The 20,904-nt window shown below is 59.2% G+C and overlaps 1 protein-coding gene across 5 annotated transcripts in view; it reads left to right on the plus strand.

The window, feature by feature from the left end:
* Nucleotides 1-1,313: 1,313 nt before the first annotated feature.
* The window catches only part of AHDC1 (AT-hook DNA binding motif containing 1), a 64,747-nt gene continuing 45,156 nt past the window's right edge, over nt 1,314-20,904 (plus strand). For 4 of the 5 annotated variants that reach the window (XM_061184664.1, XM_061184663.1, XM_061184662.1 and 1 more), the window contains exons 1-2: nt 1,572-1,777; nt 2,009-2,106. The gene's annotated coding sequence lies outside the window, so the exon portion shown is untranslated. Of the gene's footprint in view, nt 1,339-1,571; nt 1,778-2,008; nt 2,107-20,904 lie in introns of those variants that run through there. The other variant, XM_061184665.1, reaches the window with a different exon arrangement.

The raw sequence follows: 20,904 nt of genomic DNA on the forward strand, positions 1-20,904 counted from the left end.
GGTGCTGGTAGACACCGAGGACTGGACAGCCACCATGCATTATTCATCTCCGTGTCCCCTGTGAGCCCTGCACACCTCAGTTAAAAATTGTCTAATTGAAGTGCCAAGGGAGGACACACAGACACTGGGAGAGAAGGTCAGACGGAGTCAAAGCTCCCTGCCACGGCCCAGAGGTTAAGCAGTGGGCTTTGGAATGAAAGGGATCCTGGTCTGGCTGGGCTCTACCACTTCTTCAGTGGGTGTCATGGGCCTCAGTGCCCTCATCTCTAAAATGGAAATGATAACAGTACCATTTCACCAGGTCTTTGCAGGACTCAAGAGCCCTGCGGTGTTCAGTAAATGGCAGCAGCAGCAGTTTTCCTTTCTGGGCTGTCCAGATATCTTCCCTTGGTAACCAGGCCCTGGCAGTGCACATTTCCATCTGTGGGGATAGGCCAGGCAGGGGGCCCAGAGCGAGGGGCTGGATAACAGATGTGACCTGAAGAGGAGGTAGGTGAAAGTGCTGAGTCCAGCCCCCTGGGCACAGCAGGGGCTCTGAACTGTTGAATCTGAATGTTGCTTCCTGACACAAGGAAAAATCTCAGTCGAATTCAGGAAGGCAAGTGGGGTGTGTGTGTGTGTGTGTGTGTGTGTGTGTGTGTGTGTGTGTGTGTGTCTGTGTCTGTGTGTGTGTGAGAGAGAGAGAGAGAGAGAGAGAGATCTGTGGATTATCCAGGAATTTGTGCCCTCGCCGCCCTTGGACTTCTAGAAAAACTAAGCTTTGGTAGGGGTCGCTAAACCCAGAGCTCAGAACTTGAGACGGGGTCACTGAGTGAGGAGGAGGTGCTGGTGGGCTTTGAGGTTTCTAGAGCAGCCCTCTTGCCATAAACCCTTGTGCTTTACTCAGTAGGAAACCTTTTCATAAAGGGAGAACGCCCCCAAATTCAGGGAGCCCGTCCTCTCCTCTTTCCTCTTCCTCTCATTTAATTGGGATGCCCCAGAAAGTAGCAGGCCCTTTAGCTAATCCCTCGATTCCCTGTTCTACTCTCAGTCCCTTCGCAGACCCCGCCCCTTCGCTCCCGCCCGTAACCTCCGCTCAAGCCAGAGCCCCCGCGGGGGACTAGGAACGTGGGAAACGTTCCCAATCCTTGGGGAGAACCAGCACCCCTTGGTAAAAGAGGACTCGCCCCGGCCGCAGGGGCCCGGGCGCTGGGGTCCCTGCAGGGTCCCGGCCGCGCCGTCGGAGCTGCTGGCGCCGCCCCGCTCGCCCCGCGCGCCGAGCGGCCGAGGCGGGGACTACAAGTCCCGGCGTGCCGCGCGCGCGCTCCCCCCTGGGGTTCCGGATGGTGAGCGGCGAAGGTAAGGCGAGCTCGCAGAGGCAGCGGCGGCGGCGGCGGAGACGGAGAGAGGCAGGCAGGCAGGCAGGGCGAGGGCGAGAGACGGAGGGAGGGAGCGAGCGAGGCAGACCAGACAGACAGACAGGCGGGCGGGCGGGCAAAGCGAGCCACCCGCCAGGCTGCGCTCAGCCCCGCTCGCAGCGGAGAGAGCAGAAGGCAGGAGGAGGGAGGGGAGGAGGGGGAGGGAGGGAGAGAGGGAATCCAGCTACCACCACCCAAAGCCAGCGTCTGCTTTCTGTCCTCATTTCCTTTTCCCACCCAGCTCTGAGAGCAGAGAAAGGCAGAGGGAGCGAGAGATAGAGACAGTCAGAGAGACAGACAGACAGCCAGAGAGAGCAGGAGGGAGGAGGGCGGAGGAGGAGGAGCAGGAGGAGGACTACGCGGGGCGCGTTCCCTCCCAGGTTTGCAATTGGGGGGGGTGGGGGCGGGGGTGTCCAGGGCTGTGAGAGTGTGTGCGCGGTGGGGGGAGCGAGGTGGGCACAGAGAGCGAAGGAGTGATCGTGGTGGGGGGCGCCGCGGGAGCGGGGGGCCGTGTCCAGCGGAGTTAGCGGCGGAGAATGTGAGCCGAGGCGCGAGCCATGCTGTCAGCAACGGCGGGCGGCTCAGGGCTCCACCACGACTGCTCTCCCCAGCTGCCGAGCGCCCGCGTCGCTGCCGCGGCCGGAAGACAGACGCCCCCCAAAGCCCCTCGCCTGGCTCGGACCAACGGAGCCGGCAGCCCAGCACTCCGGTGAGTGGCGCCTCCTCCCCAGCTCTAGACCCCCGCTGGGGACCGGCCGGCCGGGCTCTTTTGTGCAGCGCACCGGGGGGGCTCCGCGCCCCCTCCGCGCGCCCGGGTCCGGTCCGCCGGACCCCGTGGCTGCGGTGCCCGCGGTGCGATCGGTCTTTGTTTCCACCGGGGCCCGCGGCTCGGCTGGGCTCGGCTCGAAGCCTGGCAGGCAGCGCCGGGAAGGGGGAGGGGGAGGTGGACGAGAAGGGGGGGCGGGGAGGGGGGGTTCTCGGGTTTCCTGGCCGCCCGGCGGCTCCCCCGGCTCGGGGGCGAGGTGCGCGCCCAGCGCTGCCGCGCGCCCCCTCCTCCTTCCCCCTCCCTCCGTCTTTGGATTTAAAACTGCAATTTGCTCTCCAGCTTGCTGAGAATGTGGGGGGGGTGGGTGAAGGGGGGGACCGTGGGAGCGGAGAACAAGGCTGGATTTTAGGAACGGCCCTGGGAAAGGGGGAGACTGCGGAGGGAGGAGCCCCTCCCCTTCAACCCCCAAATCCCAAGGTTCTGCTGGTGCTCTGGGAGTTGAGGGGCGGGGACCTAATGACCCGGAGGGGGTGTGGGGCGGAGGAGGGATTTGGGGGCGGCCAGGGCCGTAGGGGTTGGGCCGCGTGCCCGGTTACCTGGTGAACAAAGTCGGCTCACTTTTGCATAAATAAATAAATAATCGCCTATCAATGCGTTTCCTCTGAGGCTCTGATTGAATCGGCCCCCTCTTCCCCAGGGGGTGGGGTGCTGAGTGACAGCTGTCAGCCCCCTGGGCCGGTAGCTGGGGGTGAATTGCAGAATCTCTCTGCTTTCTGGCTAAGGGCGCATTCCCCTGCTGGGTCCTGGTCCCCAGGCAGAGCCAGAGGGGCAGGGGGCTGGCTCTGAGTCTAGGAAATAACCTTGTTTCCTGTTCTACAGGAAAAGGGACAGCAACCCAGAGTTTGGGGGCTGGGGATGAAGACTGATGGGAGCTGGAGGGGTTCCCCAGCAGCCTGACCCCCCAGCCTCCTGCCAGGCGAAGGGGCCAGCTGAGGGAGGAAGGATGTGGGCCTTGCTGGCCGGAGGCGGGAGCTGGGGCCGTCCCTGAGGCGGGCAGCGGGCACTGAGAGGGAGGAGAGAGAGAGAGAGAAGCGGGGGCGGGAATTCTCTACCGCAGACCCTGGGGGCCAGGGCCAGATGTGGAGGGGTGGGGAGTCCCCCCTCCCTCCTAGCTTGGGGGCCCTGGGGCTGGGCTGGGAGGGGCTGAGCCTGGTGCCCTCCGTTCTGCACCAGTGCCTGACTGGCAGGGCCAGCTGAATTTGGGCCCAGGCGTCACCCTGGGAGGTAGGGCCAGGCTGCACCAGCCTGGCCCCTGAGCACAAGGAGGGACCCTTGGGGGGCCTGTGCCTGTCTGGCTGGGCAGGCGTTTCCCGCCGGACCAGTTGGTGTCAGGCGGGACTTGGCCCCAGCTCCCTGGGCAGAGCTCAGGGTGTGAGGACAAGCTTTGCCTCCGGGTCAGGGTGGCCACATTTTGTCCGCTGCTGCCGCCGGCGGGGCGGGGGCATGCGCCCGGGCCTGGGCAGAGTCCTGCCAGGAGCATTTGGGGTGTTTCTATTGTTGGCTTGTTCCTGTTCCGTGTGGCCCGGTGTGTGTAGCTGTGTGAGCTGGGGCTGTAGGTGACAGATTACCAGTTGGTCCGTCCCCCACCCACACACAGCCCCCACCCCTGCCGCCTGGAGGGGCAGGCTGGGTTGTGGTGGTGAGCTGCGGGGGGACCCCCCAGGTGGCATGTGCCTGCAGCTTGCCATCTCCCTCCTTTGAGCGATGTATATTTATTTTTATAGTAATGGAAAATCAAACTGGATAGTAAGTTGAATTCATTTTTTTCTTCTGCTGTGTCAATAGTTGGAATAACCCCCAGAGACTAGTGAACTTCTTGCCCCAGAGCTCCCACCCTCCAGAGGTTGCAAAGATCAGTGAGGGCATGAGCTTTGGGGGACCAGTTCAAACCAGTGACTCGTCCCTCTTGGTCTGGCATTGGGGCAGGTGCCCAGGTGGGCGGGCATTGCCCCCTCCCCAGGCATTCCCCCCACACCCCACCCCACCCCGGGTGTAGTCTGTCCTCTCAGCCACCTCCTTGGTCAGTGCCTGAGCTGTGCCCAAGCCCTCAGGGACCTTCTCCTGGTGGGCTCTCTCCCCCTGCCTGGGCTCCCGGCCCACGTGCTGATATTTATTTTCTGTAGTAAAATCCATTTTTAATGCCGTTACTTTTGAAATAATATAGAGAGAAACAAATGTGATGTGTTTAAGTTGCCCTCTGTGAGTTTTTAATGTGATCTATGGCTGAGGTAGTGATGGAAGGAGCTGTTCGGCTTGGAGGAATTTGGTGTCATAAAGAAAAAGAGCTTGCTGTTTATTATGGTTGCTGGGCTGGGGGGTCTGGAACAGGGTCGTGGGGGCAGGGAGCCCCAGCACCCCCAGGTGCTGTGGATGGACAGCGTTGCTTCTCAGTTTGGAGATGTGTGGGTTCCAGGATTATTTTGCATTGCTCCCCAGCCCTTGATGGGGCCTTTGGTGAAGGGACGTGGGAGCTGGGGGGCTTTGTCCCCTCCCATTCCACCTGGTTAGATTTGGGCAGGGAGGCTTATGGAACCCCCTGCTGAGCTAAGTGGAGGTGTACTGTAGGGAGGATGGATTTGGATTCTAAAGGAGATTAAGAGACGGGATCTTTACCTGCTTGGTGTGGCTGTGCTGGAGGCTTGGGGGGCAAACTGTCCCTGGCAGAAGACCTTTTTTTTTAGGGGGGGCTGATCTGGACCGGCAGAGCCCCAGAGGGACATTACTTATTCTCAATCAGCCTGGAGCGCTGGCTCCAGCCACTACCTCCTCTTGCCTCTGTTCCCCATTGGACAGGGGCTTCCTCCAGGCAAACCTGATCCCCCTCACTTCCCCTCTTCTCTGCTCTGCCCCACCCCAAGTCAACTTCTTTTTTTTTTTTTTTTTTTTTTTGGTTTGTGGAATACAGAGCTCTGTGCCTCAGGCCAGCCACCCAAGACCACAGGGTGCCATGCCTTCATACCAGATGCCCAGGCACTTCTGGCGTGATTAGTGAGGTCAAGCAGACTCACCATTATGGGATGGAGCCCAGCTCTGCCTCTAGGTCCCCTGGGTCTCTTGGGACAGAGACGGGGAGGGGGAAGCCAGGATGGGGTGGAGCTGGGAACTGAAGGGGGGGAGCAAGGGTAACATTGTTGCTAATGTCAGCAGATGGGCCCACCAGGGAGAGAGCTGGGGGAGGTGGGGAGGAAAGAGACCCAGACAGCCCCACATGAGGTGGAAAGAGGAAAAGATGGTGACAGAAGCCAGTGATGAGGGGGTGAGAGAGAAAACGGTCAAGGAGAAGAGCCAGGATCACAGCCCCTGGAGATGGCATCCAGGGGACCAAGAAGGCCTAGGCATGTGCCACTCCCCACCCCACAGCCCAAAATGCGCGGGCACTGAGAGCCTCTCACCCAAGATCAAATGCTGCTAGGATTGTATCTGGAGGAGAGACAAGCAAATGTCTCTGGGAAGAGGGAGGAGGACAGGTGGGAGAGAGAGAGAAGGAAGCTCTCCCACAGAAGGAGGGAGAACGGGGAGACAGGGGGATTCCAGGGGTCACTTGACTAATGCTCCTGCCCCAGGGCAGCGTCTCCCCACTCCCTAAATGTCTGGGAACAGAGCCGAGCTCTTCTTTGGACCTGGGGGCGGAGCCTGAGGCAGGTACAGCGCCCCACAGGTTGTGGGCGCTCTGTGTCAGGAGGCACCGGGCTTTTAAAAGCGGGGAACATTAGGATCGTTAGAGACACCAGGGGTGTCATCCGGTTGGATCCCCCCCACCTTGTCTGACAGGAGGAAATCCAGTCTAGAGGGGGCCCCCTCCCCTTGCTTGCCTGGGACCTAGGCTCTTTCCGTCCACCTCTCTGTAGTTAGAGAGCTGGAACAGCTGCAGGGGGCCTCCTGGGTGCGGAGGGGGCCAGAGCCTGGGGAGAGGAGCAGGCGGGCACCCTTGTGGCCAGAGCCCCCCCAGGGGAGGGGGAGGCGCCGCTGCCGGGAGAGAGAGGGAGGGAGGGGAGGGAGGGGAGAGAGGAGGGGAAACAGTGAGTCAGGCTTCCAAGAGCTGAGGATGAGAGAGCCAGAGCTGGGAGGGAGAGGGCAGGGAGGGCTGCTCAGAAGCGAGGAGAGGGAGGGGGCCCAGCCAGGGGCAAGGAGAGCTCTAGAGGGAGGGAGCCAGCCCCTGGCCCTGGCCCAGCGGTAGGGCTGTGCAGGGCTGTGCAGCCAACATGGACTTTGCCCGTGGCAGGTCAGGAAAGAGCCAGATTCTGCCCCTGCGGCGTCCTTTTCATTCCCTATTCCTCATTTATGATCCCACCCCAGGGTCTCAGGAAGAATGACTGACTGTGTCATCCCATCCCTTCCTCAGTTTCCCCATCTATTGTGGGATTTGGACTGTGAGCTCTTCTTAGGGAGGAACAGAGCCTCCTGGGGAGTGTTGAGGGGTACCTCCTCCAGCTGCTGGCTTTGTGCCGGGGGCCCTGCTGGAGGCTGCCACCAGTCAGCGTAGGGTGCAGGTCTCCGCGGTAGGGCTCCTCTTGAGCCCTCAGAGTTGCTGGGCCAGGGAGTGGCGATGGTGGTCCACGAGTGCTGGGGTGCAGTGTGTGTGTGTGGTGCTGGGCTGGCAATGGTAGGTGGACTGCCAGGGGCCTCTCAGGATGGCTGGGGCGTAGACAGGGCCACGAACTCCAGATGTCCAGAGCCAACCTCCATTTGGGGAGGGAGGAGACACCCGTGTGATCCACCCGCCTCCGCCTTATCCCTGTGGGTCAGAGGCTCTGGGGCAGCTGGGAGGTAGGAATGGCCCTGTGGGAGCTGGTGAGAACTGCCTTTGCGGCCCCTCGTGTCTGGAGCTGGGACCAGAACTGGAGGGATCCCCAGGGACTGCCTGGGAGGGAGGAGGGAAGGAGCCCCCCTCCCACCCATCTGACAGGAAGCTATGGCTTCGCCCAAGGCCTGGCATCCCCCAGCCCTTCCCTCCTGGATCCCCAGCGTCTCTTCCATTGGTGAGGGGATGAGGGAGGTGGGCACTGAAGCTTCCTCTCCTGCAGGGCCTGGCTTTGGGGGGGAACGGTGAAGCGAAGGCAAAGTGAGGCCCCCTGCCTCCCCCTACGCGCACACACACGGACTCAGCTGCAGTGAGGCCCTGCTTTCTCCTCTCTCTGCTCTGGGGTCCTTGGCTTAGGAGCCCAGGGGAGGGACCACTTCTGCAGCTGGCTGGCCCCGAACTCCCAGCTCAGCCCAGCTGCTACTGAAGCTTCCAGAAGCTGCAGCTCTGCACCCCCTCCCCGCCCCCTGAGCCAGGAGAGGCCTTTGCTGACCTGGGGGAGGGTGTCTTGGTGAGCGAGTGGGCACCCTTAGAAGGACTAGCACAGACAACCAGACAGATGGGTGGCGGAGCAGATGGACAGAGACACCCACGCACAGGCAGACGGAGAGAGACGGACAGATGGACCAGGACTGGGAGAGACGGACATACAGAGGTGCTGGCAGAGACAGGAGTCAGAAAAACGGAAGGGCCTGGGGAGAGAGAGACAGACAGAGAGAGACAGAGACTTGGAGACAGGGAGATCCAAGGGGGGAGACAAGGTGACTGAGATGGGAGAAGGAGAGATATGGGGGAGAGAGGGAGGGGCAGGAAGAGATAAAGAAAGGGGGAAACCCAGACCGAGAGAAAGAGAGAGGAGAGACTGAAGGCTACAAACCACAAACAAGGATTTGATGAGAATCTGGAAGGTGTTTTCTCCTGCTTCCCTCCCCAAACCCCCAGGCCAGCCAAGTCTCCATTCCTTCCACCCCCGGCTCAGTTTCCAGCTGCTAAAGAGGTCAGGGAGAAAGAGAGAGAGGAAGACACACACACACACACACACACACACACACACACACACACACACTCCCCCCAGATCCCAGAGACCCCTCTCCCCTGATCTCTTTGTAGGGGGAGGGAGTTGCGGAGGGTGCCTCTCCTAGCCCTGACCCCTACTCACAAATGTACGTATCTCTTGTCTCAGAAAATATCTCAGAATACTCCCCACTCACTCCCCACTCACACTCACTGTGTGTCTCCTCGTGTAAGTGCACCCCCCACACTCAACACCTGTCCACAGGGGCCTGGCCTCACACACACTCACAAATACACATTTTGTGGCATACATGTCTCTGCTCTCACACTCATCTTGAATCTCACAAACATAACTAGTGAACCTGTCCCTATGCTTTCTTACCCATACAGGCAGTGACACACAGGCCTCACCGTGGCTTCTCAAAACATGTTGATACACACACATACACAGTCACACTCTCACACAACAGTGGCAGTCACCCCAGAGCAGAGAGAGGACTCTTTCCCTCTGGAGGGGAAGATCAGGGTTCCCAGGGAGCCATGGTGTCATGGTGGGGTGGGGAGGTATGCCCCCCACTCTGACCTAGCTGGCAGGGCAGGGAGGCAGGAGACACTTTCAGCTGGTGGCAGCCCTCCTGCAGGGCCTGGCCTGGACACAGAGAAATGGGCTGGTGTGAAAGAGCTGAGAGCTGGTGAGAGTGTGTGTGCACATGTACAAACATGTGCACATATGTACAGGTATAAGGGATGGTGAGTGTCTGTTACAATGTGTGTGAGAGAGACTGAGTGCGTATGAGGTGGGATATGGGTGTGACAGGGAGATCCACTCCCCAAGGTGTGTGGAGTGTGTGGGTGTGGGTGTGACAGCTACTTGTCGGGTATGTCTGTGTGGAGGCATGTATATGTGACAGGTGCATGTGGCTGTACCTGGCTTTGCAGTGAGCGGGTGTGTGTGATGGGCGTACACATGTGAAGGACTAGGACCCTGGGGCTGAGGGACATGTGTACCAGGGTGCAGTATTCTGCAGATGTGAAGGTGTGGGGGGTGTTTGCGTGTGAGTGTAGTGTAGGCAGGGTGCATGGATGAGGGGGTAGCTGCCTGTGTGAGGCTGTGAGCTCGTAGCCTGGGTTGGAGGGCTGTTTTCCAAGGCAAGGATGCTGCTTGAACAGAGGCCACCGGCATGAACACATGCGAAGGGGCTCCAAGGCACACAGTTGGGCGCTGACCCGCACAGACGCACAAGGACAGACATACCCACCCCTGTCCTCCCTCTTCGTCTCTCCTGGCGTCAGTGGTTTTCAAAGGAGCCTCCGTGAGGACCGTTTGCTGTGCAGTTCCCCCCACCCCCCAGCCCGTGCCTCTTCAAACACAGGGATGCCCTCCAGGCAGCTTTGTGGAGGCTCCTGCCTCGACCATCTGAAGGCAGATGGGTGGGCTGGGATCCGCTGCCGCCCCCCAGGGAGCGAGGAGGCGGCTCTGCTCCTCCGGCCTGGGCGCAGGAAGAGACAGATGGACTGCCTGTCTCAACACCCGGACATGGGGTCTGGGGGTGGGCGGGCACCCCCAGCAGAGGGGTTCTAGCGGGCAGCCCCCAGGTGGGCCCCTGAGCAAAGGCCAGGACTCTGCCCTTCACCTCCTCAGAGGGGCACCCGCCCTCACCCCGCAGCCCCATCACCTGTCTGGGCACAGGGACCCAACTCCAGCCCCTCGCACCTCCTAAATACACAACCGCTTCCCCACTCACAGCTCCAGCACCCCTAAACACACAGCCCCAGCACGCCCCCAAACGCACAACCACCACATGCCTACCCACCCAAACACATATTACAGCCCCAGTACTTAACCAAAACCCAGATGTTTATGACCCCCAATATACCCCCAGACACCCCAACACACACACAAGGCTTCTACCACATCCTCAAACAGATCATCTCCTCCTCCAACCCCAGCACCTCCCCAGATACACCCGGGACCCTACTGTAGCCCTGATACCTTCCACACACTCAGGCTCTCTGAGCCCCAGCACCTAACCAGACACCCACAGACTCTCCCGATGGCCCCAGCGTTTCCCTCCGCTGCAGCTCAGCACGTCCCCAGACACACCGATACAGCCCCCTACACCCTTCCAAACTCTCCCCGCGACATACACGTACACACACCGCCTCGACACCCACTCAGAGGGGGACACCCCTGCGGCCACACCGTTTACCTCAAACACACAGACATAGTGCGTCTTTGAACAGTAATGTCCCCTCAGCTTCTCATACTTTCCAGGCCGTGCACGTGCATGCACACCCCGCACACGCACATGCATACGCACACACACACCCCAGATCCCAGCACCTCCGCAAACAAGCAGTCCTCTGTGCGTTCCCCAGCAAGCTCCAGCTCCAGTACTTTCCTCAGCCATCCAAGGGCCCAGGGACAGCCCCCAGCCCTCTCCAAACACCAGTCCCGAACTCATACACAAACACACACAGCCCCAGCCCAGTCACCCCTCAGAGCAGCTCTGCCCTGCGCCCACACCTCACCCTGCAGCCCGCACTCCCACCATCACACGTTCCAGCACAGCCTCCCTCCTCAGCGCTCTCCATCACCGCTCCCCCACCCCACCTTGTCCTCCCCAGCCTCCCTCCCCCAAACCCCCCCATAGCCTCCCTCCCCCCAAACCCCCCCCCATAGCCTCAGCCTTGCAGACACACTGGCCCACTCTTCTGTGCTCTCTCTCTCGTTCTCGGCTGCCTGGTCCTCCCCCACTTCCCAGAGCCTCCTCTGCCTGGGGAGGCATCTCCACCCCCCCTCATTGCCCCAGGCCTTTCATTCCTGGACAGTGAGGCTGTACATCTGGTTCAAAGCTGCCCCACCCAAGACCCTGTGCTCTGGGCACCCTGGCCTGGGCTTTTGGGGGTTTGGGGCCTCTTTGGGGGCTCTTGGCACCTGGTCATCCTGATGTGTCAGCCAAGAACTCTGAGTACCCAGCCCTGCCCTGACTCTGGCGTGTAGGGGTGAGGGGGGGGGCCTGGACAGGGGGATTTACCCGCAGCCTGCGCTTTCTCAGGTGCTTGCCAAATCCCCCTCTTCTTGGGCTCACCTGAGGGGGACATTGGGCCTGGAGCTTCAGAAAAAAAGATGCAGAACGTGCTGGCTTGACATGCTTCCCCTCCCACCCCCACCCCCCCAGATCCGGGCTTGGGGCTTGGTCTCCCTGGGAGTCAGTTCCGACAGTGAAGGTTACTTTACTAGATGCATGATTTTAAACGGAATCTCCACCATCTGTTCCACCCCCTAATTACAGATGCACAGAATCCGCCTCAGAGGGCAGCATGAGGGGAGTGATTTAGAGGCTGAGCTGCTTCTGCCTGCATTAGGGCTGGGGAGACTGGGGGGGCCTCTGGGTATTGCTCACAGCCCCCCAATCCCATCTCTTTCCCAGGGGCCCCTCGTGCCTCTTCTCTTGCTGGGGAGAAGGCTCCTAGAAAGGTGCTCCGACCCCCTAGACCTGAAAGAGGAAGCAACTGCAATGCTGAGGGAGGGGTCCCTGAGAGATCGCCTGTGTCCCAGGCCCCAAGTCTGGGGAGGCAGGCTCCATTAGAGCCTTAAAAAATTCAGTGGATCGATCTCCTGCCTGCTTCTTGTGCCCTGGGGAGCCACAGGCGCTGGCCTGGCCCAGCTGTCTGCCCACCCCAGGGGTAGCAAGGATTAGTGAGGTTAGGGAGGGGGCAGTTAGAGCAGAGGTGGGGGCATCCAGGTTTTGGCAGCAGAGGATGTGGCCAGGCACGCCAAGACCCACCAGGTGTGTTTGCACGTATGTGCCAGTCCTCCTTGGCGCAGCTGGCAGGCCCGACCCCAGGTTGAGCCTTGCCCTGTGGGGCTGGACGGGCACCAGGGGCCAGAGGGGATGGGCCAGGGCCTGGGCCTCAGAGGGTTCTGAGGGACACCCCGAGGATGGGTCTACCTTTGCCCGTGGCTCCGGGGACCTGGGCCCCCGGCCAGCTCGCTGGTGGTGGTGGCGGCCGCGGGCACACTGCGGTAGAAGCTGGAGCATTCACTGTGGGGAGAAAGGGAGCGAGGCCGGGCTACAGGAATTTTAAAGATTGCTGCAGGCAGGAGGGTCTCTGGAACCCTGTGGAGCGGGCAGTCATGCAGAAGTAATCCTATCGCCGCCTGCCTGGAGGAGAGGAGAGGAGAGGGGGCTGGGAGGGGAAGGATGGCGCAGCCGCCCCTTTCCCACCTCAGCCCCTGCCCCGGCCAGCTGTGGAGGGAGCTCGGGACCCCAGGGGGCTCCCCCGGGGAGGCACCACCCTTCCACCACTGCCTGTGCCCCCTGGAGGGGCGGCACTGCAGCTGATGCTCGGCTAGGAGCTCTGGGTTTTATAAATAATGCAGCTTGGAGGTGGGGGCCAACTCAGCCTTGGGTCACCCACTGTGGCATCATCTCCAGCTGGCAGTCCTGTGGCAGAGCCCCTCTCCCTTCCAGCCTGCTCCTCTTCTTTTGCTATGTGAGCTTGGGCCAGAGGCCCAGCCTGTGTGAGCTGGGCCAGGGCAAAGGAGTGTGGAAGAACGCAGAACCCCCTGGCCTTTTGTACCCAGCCCCCGCCAGCCTTCACAGGTTAACTGGCCACTGGCTCAGCAAATCCAGGCTGGGAAGGGATGACCCGCTGTACAGGGACCTCCCCAGTTCCAGCCCCTCCATTTTGCAGATGGAGTAACCAAGTCCAGAGAGGGCAGGGATGGCCAAGGCCAGCCAGCTGATGAGCACCTCCTTCCTGTCCCGTTCTGCTGTCACTCAAGGCTCTTCTCAGCCTCAGCTCAGCTAAGAGCAAGGCCTGGGGGGGGGGGGGGGCGGGGATGTTTGGGAAAGTGGTTGCGGCTGAGACGTTGCCATGGCGATGCTGCAGGATGCCGAGCTGAAGTGGGGGTCCTACAGGGTCTCTGGGGCCCCCAGCTCCACACCCCTGTGGTCTTCTCCTCCCCATCTCCTGTCCCCCACCCAGAGGCCTGTCAGGCAGCTCCGGTGACAGGCTGGGTGGGTGACAGGTGGTGCAGGTGATGGGCTGGGTGGGTGACGAGCTGGGTGGGTGACAGGTGGTGCAGGTGATGGGCTGGGTGGGTGACAAGCTGGGTGGGTGACAGGTGGTGCAGGTGATGGGCTGGGTGGGTGACGAGCTGGGTGGGTGACAGGTGGCGCGGGTGCGAGGCAGGCAGGTGACAAGCTGGGTGGTGACGGGCCCTGCTGATGACAGGCAGGGGGTGTGGTTGGCGGGGATGCTGTCTCCTGGCTGGTGGCCTGTCGCAGCCCCCCACCCTCATGCGTGTGCACATGCACAGACTCTGGGCTCAGAGCTTGGGGCTAAGATACTAATGAGGCTTATTACGTGTGGAGGGGCAGGTGCCCAGGCTCACTAATGAGAGGCCTTTAACGAAGAGGGGAGACAGCTGGGGGGCTTCGAGGAATTTGGCTGGCCCTCCTGGTCTGGAGGATGAGCCAGGTCGGGACCCCACCTACCCTTCCCCCCGGCCACTTGGCTTTGTGTTAATACTACCCACAGTCATGATAGCTACCGTTGTCCAAGCGTTTGCTACGCTGGCCCAGCCCTTTACATGCGTTTTCTTATTTCAACTCAGCAGTCGTAGGAAGGAGGCACTATTGCCCATTTTATAGATGAGGAATCTGAGGCTGAGAAGGCAAGGGACTTCACATAACAAGTTTCTGTTGCAGCTGACATTTTAGTCTTAAGTCTCTCTGTCCCCAGAGCCCGTGCTCTTAACCATCCCACCAGTAAAACTCAGGTCTTGGTGCAGACCCCGACCTTCTCTCAGGGCCTCAGTTTCACTCTTCTGGAAAATGGATGTGCGGTGGAGGAGTGAGCACCATACGCTCCTCAGCTCTGACTTGGGTGGCTTCAGGGACTCCTCCAGTTACCTGCCAAAGCCTCACCCCATCTGGCCCAGATTCTAGGTGACACCCCTGGACTGGAGAGAGGGCAGGGCTTAGCGCTGAAGGAGCGGAGCTGAAGGGGGGACGCCTGGGGTATCCAAACCACTTCCTGCATTGTGTGGTGGGGAGGCTGAGGCCTGGAGAGGAGCAGCAACGGCCCAAGGTCACACACCCTGTGAGCTGTAGGGCCCCATGGGATCCCAGGTCTCCTGGCCTGTTGGAAGGGCGGGGCTGGGAGTGGTGCCAGAGCTGGGAGGTCACCTCCTCCTGGACCCCACCTACCAGCCTAGCTTCTTCCCTGGAGGTTGTGAGCCCCTACATCCTGGGAGGGTGCAGGGGGCCGTTGGCTGCCTCTTTAGGGCCATGCCCCTTCCCCGTCAGTCTGGGCCCCTAGTGTCAGTTGAGCTCCTCCCTTTGGGACCCATTGGGGTGGAAACTCCCTGGCAACAGCTGATGGATGGGTTAAGGCCTTGACATTGGCCTGGGGCCACAGCATGACCCTGGAGGGACCAGGCTAGGGCTGGGGGGCTTGGAGGGGAATTTAAGGGAGAAGAATTAGGCTCATAAATCTTGGAGCGTCTCGGTTCTCTTCTCCTCGACCTTAATCTCTTACCAAACCTGCTCTCCGGCTGCTCATCCAAGACTGAGGGTTGAGGGGGGGGTCCACCTGCCCATTCCCCTCTCCCTCCAAATGATGCCCCCCCCCCAAATTGCACCCCCTATGGGGAAGAACGAGTTGCAGCCACTGCCGCTGGACAGAATTAAGAACTTGTGCGTCTAGACTACTGGATTTGGCCTCTGATTCATAACGGTAGGCAGGGCAGAGAGCTTCACTGCCTCAGTTTCCCCAGCCTCGGGTTTGAAATCCTCTCCTGGTGCCTGACTGCTCAGTCAGGAAGGAGTGCTAAGACCAAGAGGGATTTCACAGCTGCGGGACACATGGCCCTGTCCTCAGAAGCCCCATTCTGAGATAAGCAGCACAGTCCTGGCCTTGAGAGCCCTCAAACCCAGAGGTGAGTCTTGAACTCAGGCTGGGTGTGTGCTGAGGCTCAGGTAGGGAGCGGGTGGTGCTGGGTGGCTGGTCTGCGATGGCTTTCGGAAGCAAAGGCTGAGGCTGGGGAGAGGCCAGAAGAAGGGTGGCGGTTTGCCTGGGGGGCTGAGGAGCCGTCTGTGGTTGGAGGTGGGAGCCTGGAAGGGTCTGGCTTTCCCATAGTCCCGGGCAGCTGTAGCCTGAAGTTCTGGGGCCCTCCTAGCTCCCCAGGGAACCCGCTGCTGCCCGGCCCTGGGGACCCAGGCGTCCTGGCGGGTGAGGGCGGGTCTCCGGCAGGCGCCCTGCCAAGCCTCGCAGCCTGCTCACCAGGAATCTTGTTGCTGAGAGATGGAAAATCCCGGCCGGGCCTGCAGCTCATCCCTCCCCTCCGGGAGGAGGAGGGGCCCAAAGATTCCTTCCTGCACCCGCCCTCCCATCTGGGGCAGGGCCCTCCTCAGCAGTGGGTGGGGCTGGGGGGCCCAGGACAGGCCTCTAAGGCTCCGTCACATGTCCTGGAGCCTAGCCCAGCCAGCAGTGGGCACTGGGGCACTCTGGAGGCCGAACGGGCCTGGTGTGGCAGAGGAGAGGTGGGGGTAGGGTGCTGAGGCCACAGGGGGGCCTGCATAGGGGCCTAAGCCTGGCCCTGGCCCCACTGGCTCCCCCAGGGCGGAGGGTGAAGAGTTGGTTCTCTCCTTGGACAGGAAGACGAATGATCCCATTATGGGAGCGTGATTTTGTTCCACGTGTCACGGAGTCTGAGATTAACTTGCTCACCAGTCTGTGACAAACCCCTCACACCCAGCACACACATACACACACAGAGGCACAGAGACACACGGAGATCCTTGGTCTCACAAATGCACCTTCCACAGACACACATAAGCATTTCCATACTACAACACATGGCAGACTCTCACATGCAGATACACAAGCACACACTCACACTTAAAGATACGCCGAGATCTAGACCCACAGTCTCCAAAGCACAACGTTCTCCCACTCACACTAAGGCCACACAGACAGAGATACAAACAGACGGTCCAGGGGGATGCTCGCAGCCCTACTTAGACATGCACAGATCAAGGACGCCCGGTGCCCCACAGGCACAGATACACGTAGACACACACAACTCCAGACACAGTCTTGTGGACAAGCCTAGACCAACCGCCACACACACTGAGACAAAGGCTCAGATACATACAGAGACAAAGACAGGCACAGACACACAGCCGGCAGCATGCACACAAGCACAGGCGTGCACACCCGGACACAGACAAAGACAAATAAATGCCCAGAGGTTTCGCTGTGGACAAAATGTGAGGCGCACACACATCTGGGCCTCCTGCTCGACCTCTCTGCCTGGGGACGTGGTGATCTGGCGCCGGTGGCTCCAGGGAGAACTCTGAGGAACCTTCTGCTCGGTCAGAGCCCCCCACCCTGGGCCCAGGGCCAGCCCCCACCTCTGGCTCCCGGCCCGTGGCCGAGGCCATGGCAGCCACACCCTCAGCAGCGCCCTGACATCCTACCTTACCCTCCGCGCTGTGCACACTCACGGGCACACCGTCTCCTCCTGCACGTGCTCACGACACCCTCCACGCCCGCACACTTACGGTTTCTCCCTCACACCCCCCTCAGGTGTCCCCCACTTGTTGTCTTTCTCAATCACTGTCCCCACCCCCTCGCCCCGCAGACACGCACAGCCTCCGGCACAGCCTTCGTGGCCCACACCCTCGCCTTCTCACGCAGACCCCCATGCACAGATATAACGCACGGGCTCTCCGCCACAGACCCACAAGCCACGTACACGCGCTCCTTCACATGCTTCCTCAGCGCCGCTCGCACAGACTGATTCACAAATGCAGCACACACACACACACACACACACACACACGCACACTCCCCCGCATACATCCCCACCGCCTTCTCACATGCGCGCGTGCGTGCACACACACACATACTTTCAGAGCCTCCCTCACACCATCACTTTCCTTCCTCTGTCTCTCACAAACACTCCCTCTGCCAAGAGCGTGGCTCTGCTGCAGAGCAGCCCCTGAAGTACTTGTCACTGTACTCCACCACGTCCTTGGCCTTCCTGGCCTCAGTCTCTTCCCTTCCACCTCCAGCCCTGCATACTGTGGCCTTGTATTCTTTTGCCATTTCTCCGTTTAGTCAACAAGAATATATAGAGTATTCATCTATTCATTCAACAAATGTTGACTGAGCACTGATTATGGGTTAAGCGTTGGGGACACTATGGTGACAGAGGTCCTTCCCTCGTAGAGCTCTCAATTTTGTGGCCAATTTGTTTGCTGCTTGTCTCATCTGACTAGAATGGAAGGTAACCCTTGATCTTGGATGTTGAGAGATGTGTAGGAGTTCACAGGAGGAAAAGTAGGGGAAGGGTGTTCTAGGCAGAGGGAAAAGCATATGCAGAGCCTACAAGTAAAGCAAGGTACAGTAGGCTGGAAACTGAGGTGATGCTCAGAGACTAGAGGAGAAGCTGCAAAGAGGGAAGAAGCCAGATGTCACAGAGTTTAGATGCCATGCTCAGGGGTTTAGATTTTGTCTAGTGGGCCACAAGGAGTCATGGGAAGTCTTTAGTGACAGGACAGGGTGAGGAAATGATGGTGGTCTGACCTAGAAGAGGTGAGTGGGAAGGAAAGGAGACTCATTTAGGCACAAGAACCAGTGGGGTTCCAGTTCCAGAGCTGTGACCTCAGGAAAGTCACACAACCTCTGTGACCTGGGTCCATCACGTGAGGATGGGAGACAGTACCGGAGCCGGGCTTATGGTATATGCTCGATAAACAATAGCCATTATTGTCAGTTATCGGTAGGACATGGTAGTGCATCAGATGAGGAGGAGATTTTACAGAGCACCTACTGAGTGCTGGGTACTGTGCCAGGTGCTGGGGCCCAGAGGGGAGGTGGTCTGCGGCTTCAGGAAGCTCACACACCGTAACCACAGCTCACGTGGACAACAGAGCGCGGGGTGTGAGGGTGGAGGCAAAGCACTTCGGAAGGTTCGAGGAGCATGAGGGCTGTGGGTGGCTCACGAAGGAGCTGGCATTGAGCCGGACCCTAAAGAGGCTGGTTGAACTTGGGCAGGCAGAGGTGGGAGAAGGAGCTTTGGGGAGAAGGAGCCCTGGGAACGACAGCCTGAGGGCAAGGAGTCTAATCCAGCTGTTGTGTGGGACACAGGAAGGGGGTGCCGTGGGATGGGATTATGGAGGCGAGACCTTGGTGGCCAGGCTAAGAGGGGGGGTCAGCACGGGCCGAGCTGCACTCTAGAAATCCCATTTATTGGTGGTGACGTGGAATGTGTCCACTAGAGACTGCTCCAGGCTGCGCCAGTTAGCCATTGGGTGACGGTGAACAAGATGCCTTGCCCTCTTCGACCTCAGTTTCCCCATCTGTGTGATGAGTTTAGTCTTGTTTAGGAGGGAATTCCAGTATCATGTCCTGGGGTTGGTCTAGCCTACTTTGTTGGGCATCTTCTGGCCTGGGATTCTGGGTCTCAGCAGTGCTTCCTTCCTGAACACTCTCAGCCAAAGAAAGGAGCAAAATGAGGGGCTCCCCAGAGGCAGGTTTTGGGCGCTGCAAATGAGGGGCCAGGAGCTCCACACGGAAGGGAGGGGTCTTTGCCAGGATCTGACTCCAAGCCTCAGAGGGAAACCCGAAGAGAATGCCAAGGTCCGTCTTCCCTCTTGCCCTGACCCGTGTGGTGGCAGATGTAGGCCATGTGCCCAGTGCCTGGTCCAAGGGGTATCAGGACTATTCCTGCCCACTGACAGAGGAGCAGGGCTTGGGTTCAAGAATGTGGCCCAGGGCTTAGAGTCCCCTGGGGTTAAGGAGCCAGGAGGCCAATCTCAGGGTGGCAGAGCCAGGTAAACGCCCATGGGTAACTGGGTTCATTTATATTTGGTGTTGCCAGGAGTTGTGGTCTAAGGCAAGTCCTGGTGACACCCCAGCTGCCCGGGATCCTGGCTGCAAAGGGCTCTTTAAGCATCTCACCTGTGAGGTGGGGCTGGCAGAGAATTAATTTCCTGTGCTATTTTAATTTTGCTGTATTTAATTTGCTGTTTATTTTAATTAATTAATGGCGGGTAATGGTCTATTGTAACTTGCTGCCGCTGGCTCCTCTTCCTTTTCAGAAGGGTGGAAGGCCAGGCCAGGTGATTGCCGAGTTAGCAGTGGGGGCACGGACGGCCTTGGGGGCCTGACCCTCTTCCCCTTTGCCCCTCAATCCAAGGGTCTTCTCCACTCTCTGGTTCTCCTCCAAAGGGGCCCTCTCCTCCCCCCTCACTAGTAGCCCCTCCTACTTCTTCCTCTTCTCCCCTCAGGCCTGCCTCAGGGCCTCAGATGCAGTAACTTGGTGAAGAGAGGCCAACATGAGGCCCCTGCCTGTCCCCCAAGAAACTGTACTTTAATGTCATAGGTGGTGGATTAAAGGACAGGGAGCTTGGCTTGCAACCGAAGTGGTGCTTAAGAACTGTTGGGAAAACTTATAAAGTGGGAGTCAGTTTTAAATGGCAGCTCCCTTCCCCACCCCAGTGCCCAAACCGCACGCCCATCGGTGTGGTCAGGCCTATGGGACACTAGCATGTTCAAACACCTGTGAGCACATCCATGGGCGTGATTTCAGTTATCAGTTAATCTCTAGGACAGACCTCCAGGGGAGGATTATCCCCTGTAGAGAGGAGGAAGTGAGGTTCAGAGAGGCTAAGTGACTTGTCCAAGGTCACACAGCAACTAAGGAAAGCAGGGTCTGGATTCTGGCTATAATCTATCTGGCTGCATAGAAGGAGTTAACAGTTGGAGGGAAGGGAGGGGACGTGGCTTGGGGCTTAGGGTAGGGGGATTAGGTCAGAAGACTGATGGGGCCAGGAGATGGGGTCCTCTGGCTTTCGAGGATGTGGGGAGAGGAGAGGAGTGGGTCCTTGCCACAAGGGGCTTCCCGAGATGTGAGGTCTCTGCCACCTGTTTCCATTTCCCTCGGTGCCTTCAGTTGTCTGTTTGGAACTGGGGTTTGCTTTGTCACTTGCACTATACCTTACCAGGGGGACCCTTCCATGGCTAGGTGGAACTCTACTTTTATTTATTTAACAAACACATAGCATTTACCACGTCCCAGATACTCTTCTAACTTTATAAATAGATATTCATTTAATCATCATAGTAGTCCTCTTATTATCGTCTTTATTTTACGTATCAGAAAACTGAGGCTTAGAAAGTTTAAGTATTGATAACTTGTCCAAGGTCACACAGCCAGTACCTGGTGGAGCAGCCTTTGAACTTGGAACACCGGGATCCAGAGTCCTAGTTCTGAGCCACCATACCATCCTGCCCCCTTAATGCTCTAAGTGGGAGATAGGGCCCTGAATTCCCAGGACGTACTGCATCTTTGGGGAGCCTCTAGCCTTGGTTGAAGGGGAGCTCCAGCCCCACCCTCACCAAACCCAAGTCTGATAGGGCAGAGAGAGCCCACAAATCTAGACCTGCTTTGTGAGGGAAGCTGGCAGAGTGTCAGGGTGTGCCTGGCTGGGAGGCGCAGATCAGCAGTTAGGAAGCCTTTAGAGCACGGCCCGTGGCCACAGTTCTGGCCATGGTAGGGGGCCGGGGACACAGAAGTGTTGACAGAAGCATTGCCTCAGACTGAGCCCTCAGAGAGCTTGCCTTCTGACTGACTGGAAAAACAAGGCAGGTGTGTGTGAACAGTTATCAACAGTTGCGTAAGACGGGAGAGAAACAGCACAAAACCCGATGCCGTTGAAAGAGTTTGGGCTTGGAATCCTTTGTGGCCGTTTGACTCCTCTCTCAGCCTCAGTTTCCTCACCTCTCAAGGGGAAATAATGATGGCTCTGACTCCATAGGATTTTGTGAGGCTCAAATGAGAT

Source organism: Eubalaena glacialis, chromosome 3, assembly GCF_028564815.1.
Source record: "Eubalaena glacialis isolate mEubGla1 chromosome 3, mEubGla1.1.hap2.+ XY, whole genome shotgun sequence".
Lineage (NCBI taxonomy): Eukaryota > Metazoa > Chordata > Mammalia > Artiodactyla > Balaenidae > Eubalaena > Eubalaena glacialis.